The following is a 6,710-nucleotide window of genomic DNA, read 5'->3' on the forward strand; positions in this document are numbered from 1 at the left end:
GAATCAAGATTGCCGGGAGAAATATCAATAACCTCAGATATGCAGATGACACCACTCTTATGGCAGAAAGTGAAGAGGAACTCAAAAGCCTCTTGATGAAAGTGAAAGTGGAGAGTGAAAAAGGTGGCTTAAAGCTCAACATTCAGAAAACGAAGGTCATGGCATCCTATCCCATCACTTCATGGGAAATAGATGGGGAAACAGTGGAAACAGTGTCAGACTTTATTTTTTTGGGCTCCAAAATCACTACAGATGGTGACTGCAGCCATGAAGTTAAAAGACGCTTACTCCTTGGAAGGAAAGTTATGACCAACCTAGATAGCATATTCAAAAGCAGAGACATTACTTTGCCAACAAAGGTTCGTCTAGTCAAAGCTATGGTTTTTCCAGCAGTCATATATGGATGTGAGAGTTGGACTATAAAGAAAGCTGAGCGCCAAAGAATTGATGCTTCTGAACTGTGGTATTGGAGAAGGACTGCAAGGAGATCAAATCAGTCCATCCTCAAGGATGGTTTTTCCTGTGGTCATGTATGGATGTGAGAGTTGGACTGTGAAGAAGGCTGAGCGCTGAAGAATTGATGCTTTTGAACTGTGGTGTTGGAGAAGACTCTTGAGAGTCCCTTGGACTGCAAGGAGATCCAACCAGTCCACTCTGAAGGAGATCAGCCCTGGGATTTCTTTGGAAGGAATGATGCTAAAGCTGAAACTCCAGTACTTTGGCCACCTCATGCGAAGAGTTGACTCATTGGAAAAGACTCTGATGCTGGGAGGGATTGGGGGCAGGAGGAGAAGGGGACGACAGAGGATGAGATGGCTGGATGGCATCACTGACTCGATGGACCTGAGTCTGTGAACTCCGGGAGTTGGTGATGGACAGGGAGGCCTGGCGTGCTGCGATTCATGGGATCGCAAAGAGTCGGACATGACTGAGCGACTAAACTGAACTGAACTGAAGAACATATATACTGAAAATTACCTTAAGCCTAAATGTATTAAATGCTTCAACAAAAAGACATTGGCTAGCTGAATGGATACAAAAACAATACCTTATACAGAAGAGTCCCACTTCAGATCTAGGGACACACACAGACTGAAAGTGAGGAGACGGGAAAATGCATCCTCTGCAAATGGAAACCAAAAAAAAAAACTGGAGTAGCAATATTCAATCAGACAAAATAGACTTTAAAATAGAGACTGTTACAAGAGACAAGGAAGGACAGTACATTACGATCAAGAGATCAATCCAAGAAGAAGAAATAACAATTGTAAATATATACGCACCCAACCTAGGAGTACCTCAGTATATAAGGCAAATAGAACAGTTGTCACTCTGCAGGGTTTCCTTCTGATTTAAATTTAAATATTGACTTGTCAATTATGAGTCCCTCCTCTGGCCCCATGTAAAAAAGTCTTCAATGCTTCCCTGTAGATCACTGAAACTGAAAGCTAGTTCCTTGAAAAGATAAGCAAAATTGATAAATCACTAGACACACTCATCAAGAAAAAAAAGGAGAGAACTCAAATCAATAAAATTGGAACTGAAAAAGGAGAAGTTGCAACAGACACCACAGAAATACTAAGGATCATGAGATACTACTACAAGCAACTACAATATACACCAATAAAATGAACAGCCTAGAAGAAATGGACAAATTCTTAGGAAGGTACCAAGACTGAACCAGGAGGAAAGAAAAAATATGAATAGACCAATTACATGTATTGAAATTAAATCAGAAATTTAAAAGGTCACAACAAGCAAAAGTCCAGGACCAGATAGCCTCACAGGTGAATTCTATTAAACATTTACAGAAGCATTAACACCCATACTTCTGAAACTATTCAAAAAATTGCAGAGGAAGGAAACTTCTGAATTCATTTTGAGGCGACCATCACTCTGATACCAAATCAGACAAGATACCACAAAAATAGAAAATTACAGGCCAATTTCACTGATGAACACAAATGCAAGAAATCCTCAACAAAATACTATCAAATCAACTCCAACAAAACATTAAAAAGATTACACACCATCATCAAGGGGATTTATCCCAGGGAAGTTAGGATTTTTCAATATTAAGAAAACAATCAATGTGATATACCACATTAACAAATTAAAGATGGTTTTTATTTTTAATTTGGATCATCTCAATAGATGCAGAAAAATCTTTTGATAAAATTCAACATCCATTTGTGACTTTAAAAAATCTCTTCAGGAAGTGGGCATAAAGGAACCATATGGGCTTCCTTGGTGGTTCAGATGGTAAAGAATCTGCCTGCAAGGCAGAAGACCTGGGTTCAATCCCTGGGTCCGGAAGATCCCCTGGAGAAGGAAATGGCTACCCACTGCAGTATTTTTGCCTGAAGAATTCCATGGACAAAGAAGCCTAGTGACCTACAGTCCATAGGGTCACAAAGAGTCAGACATGACTGAGCAACTCTCACTCACTTACTTTGATGTCATCATAATTACATCAAATATAACAACCCACAGCTTATACTGTACTCAACTGTGAAAAGCTGAAAGCATTTCCCCTAAGTAAAACTCTCACCATTTGCAGATGACACAATGTAGTACATAAAAAACCTTAAAAATGCTACCAGGAAACTTCTGGGGTTCATTGGTGGATTCCATAAGCTTGCAGGATACAAAATTAATATATAGAAATCTGTGGCATTTCTATACACAAACAAAAGAAAATATCAGAACAGAAATTAAGGAAACAATCCCATTCACTAGAGCAAAAATAATAATAATAATAAAATACCTGTGACTAAACTTACCTTAGAAGGCAAAGATCTATACTCTGAAAACTATAAGATTTGATAAAAGATATATTGAAAATACGGAGAAGGCAATGGCACCCCACTCCAGTACTCTTGCCTGGAAAATCCCATGGATGGAGGAGCCTGGTGGGCTGCAGTCCATGGGGTCGCTAGGAGTCAGACACGACTGAGCGACTTCACTTTCACTTTTCACTTTCAAGCATTGGAGAAGGCAATGGCACCCCACTCAAGTACTCTTGCCTGGAGAATCCCAGGGACGGGGGAGCCTGTTGGGCTGCCGTCTATGGGGTCGCACAGAGTCGGACACGACTGAAGCGACTTAGCAGCAGCAGCAGCAGCATATTGAAAATATAGATGACACAAACAGATGGAAAGACACACTGTGTTGTTGGACTAGAAGTATCAGTATTATTCAAATGACCATATTATCCAAGGCAATCTACAGATTCAATACAATACCCATTGAAGAATTTTTCATAGAACTAGAGCACATAATTTAAAAATTTTTTACCCAGAGGGATGGTACGGGGAGGGAGGAGGGAGGAGGGTTCAGGATGGGGAACACGTGTATACCTGTGGCGGATTCATGTTGATATATGGCAAAACCAATACAATATTGTAAATTTTAAAAATAAAATAAATTTTAAAAAAATTTTTAATAAAAATTTTTATGGAAATACCAAAGATCTCAAATAGCCAAAACACTCTTGAGAAAGAGGAATCGAGTTGGAGGAACCATGCTTCTTGTCTTCAGCCTACACCACAAAGCTACAGCCATCAAAACAGTATAGTATTGGCAGAAAATGAGACATTAGACCAGTGGGACAGGATAAAAAGTGCAGAAATAAACTCAAAACCTGTGGTCACCTAGGCTATGACAAAGGGGGCGAGAATATACAATGGCAAAAGACGGTCTCCTCAACAGGTGGTGCTGGGAAAACTGGACAGCTACACGTAAGAGAATAAAATTAGAACATTCTCTAATACCATACACAAAAATAAACTGAAAATGGCTTATATACCTAAATGTAAGAAAGGATACTATAAAACTCCAAGAGTTTTTTCACTTCCTTGACAGTATCTTAGACACACAAAAGTTTTAATTTTGATGACGTCCAATAATAATTTTTTGTGTGTTGGTTGTTTTGGTGTTATAATGAAACTTTTCTCTAAGGTAAAATCATAAAAAATTTACATGTATATTTCTGAGATTTTTACATTTTATCTCTTATATTTACCTATTTAATCCATTTGAGTTAATTTTGGTAGCAGATGTGATGTAGTTATCTAATATTATTATTTTGTATGTGAGGTCCATTTGTTACCCCACCATGTTTTTGAAAAGGCTGTTCTTTGCCCACTGAATTATTGTGGCAACCTTCTCAAAAATCAATTGACTACATATACGTGTGTTTTTTTAGAAACACAATTCAATTCCATTGATCCTGTAATTATCCTTATACCAGGAGCACGTTGTATTGGTTACTGTAGCTTTGTAGTAAGGTTTGAAGCCAACAGTTTTAATTTATCCAGTTATGTTCTTCATTTCCAACATTGTTTTGACTATCTGGAGTCTCTTGCATTTGTGTTTCAATAATCAGTTTGTTTATTTTTGCAAAAGGCAGTTGGAATTTTGATAGAGATTGGATTGAGCCTCCAAGAACAATTTGTTCTCTTGCCATCTTAAAATTTCGAGTCTTTCAATCCATGGACATAGTCTGTCCCTGCATTTATTTCTTCCAATAGTACTTTATATTTTTAGTGTACAGGTGTTTTACCCATTAAATTCATTTCTATGTATTTAAAAATAAATAAATAAAACTCCAAGAGGAAAACACAAGTAGAACATTCCTGACATAAGTGGCAGCAATGTCTTTTTGGATCCATCTTCTAGAGTAAATGGAAATAAAAACAAAACTAAACAAATAGGACCTAATTAAACTTTCAAGCTTTTGCACAGCAAAGGAAACCATAAATAAAATGAGAAGATAACTTAGGGAACTGGAGAAAATACTTTAAAAGATGCTCCTGACAAAAGATAAATTTCCAAAATATTCAAAGAGCTCATATAGCTTAATATCAAACCAAAAAAATCCAATCAAAAAATGGAGAGAAGACTTAAATAGACATTTCTCCAAAGAAGAGATACAGATTACCAACAGGCACATTAAAAGATGCTCAACATTACTAATTATTAGTGAAATGCTAATCAAAATTACAATTAGGTATCACATCACAAGGGCTGCCCAAGTGACTCAGTGGTAAAGAATCTACCTGCAAAGCAGGAGACATAGGCTCCATCCTTGGGTCAGGAAGATCCCCTGGCAGAGGAATTGGCTACCTACTCCAGCATTCTTAACTGGGAAATTGCATGGGCAGAGGAGCCTGGGGGCTACAGTCCATGAGGTCACAAAAGAGTCAGATACGACTTAGCAACTAAACAACAACATCACGTCACAGTGGTCATTATTAAAAAGTCTACAAAGCATAAATGTTGGAGACAGTGTGGAGAAAAAGGAACCCTCCTGCATTGCCAGTGGGAATGTAAACGGCCACAACCACTATAGAGGATAGTTTGGAGGTTTCTTAAAAAACCATGTGATCCTGCTATCCCACTTCTTGGCATATACCTGGAGAAAACTCTAATTCAAAAAGATACATGCACCTCACTGCTCATTCCAGCACTACTGTCAATAGACAAGGCATGGAAGCCTAAATGTCTGCTGGCAGATGAATTGATGAAAAAAGATATGGTACATATTATTCAGCCATAAAAAATAATGAAATACTGCCATTTGCAGCAACATGGGTAGATTCAGAGATTATGATATTCAGTGAAGTCAGAGAAAGACAAACATTATATGATACTACTTATATGAGGAATCTTATTTTTAAAAAAGATACAAATGCGCTTATACACAAAATAGGAAGAGACTCATAGACATATAACATAAACTTGTGTTTACCAAAGTCACTGGGAGGAGAAGGGAGGGAGAAGTTAAATTAGGAGCTGGGATTAAAATAAAGTATGTTATATATAAAATAGATAAGTTCCAACTGTATAGCACAGGGATCTATACTCAGTATCTTTTAATAATGGAAAAAATCTGAAAAAGAATATAGATGTTTAATTGAATCACTTTGCTGTACACTTGAAACTACACATTACAAATTAACTATACTTCAATTTTTAAAAAGAGACACTTTGGAGTCTTAACCCCTAGTGCCTAGAAGTGTGACTTTATTTGAACACAAAGTCCTTACGGAGGTAACCAAGTTAACACGAGGTGATGAAGGTGCTGCCGCTGCTGCTGCTAAGGTGCTTCAGTCGTGTCCGACTCTGTGTGACCCCATACGGTCTAATGAGACTGGTGTCCTTATAAGAAGTTTGACAACAGGGGCGTGCACACAACAGGGAGACGCCATGTGAAGACCAAGGCCGACATCACGGTGATGCAGCCACAAGCCAAGGAACGTTGAAAATTACCACACACCACCAGCATCTAGGAGAGAGGCCTGGAACAGATTCTGGGTCACAGGTCTCAGAGAGAACCATCCCTGCCAATGTCTTCATTCTGTACTGCCAGCCTCCAGACCTGTCCTTTGTCTCTATCATCACTTTAAACAACATACAGCTTCCAGCACAGAGGAAGCACTCAACAATTGTTTAGAGAATGACTGGGTCCAGAACACCTGGCCTTATAATTCATTCTGTACCCAAGAGTCCTAAGCCAAGCCTTTAAAAGGCAGCCTGAGCTGCGAACCTTGATCATTCATTCCACACCCTCAGGAGAATTCCTCTTGCGATTGCTCCTGACAATTTCAAAGTCTGGTCTCTTTGATTTTCTAGCAATCAATCATTTTTTCAGTTTTCAGCTTCTGATCTTCAGGTGAGCTGTCCCTAGCTTAGCCCTTGCCTACCCT

Source organism: Bison bison, unplaced genomic scaffold (assembly GCF_000754665.1).
Source record: "Bison bison bison isolate TAMUID 2011002044 unplaced genomic scaffold, Bison_UMD1.0 scf7180017864316, whole genome shotgun sequence".
NCBI classification, from domain to species: Eukaryota; Metazoa; Chordata; class Mammalia; order Artiodactyla; family Bovidae; genus Bison; species Bison bison.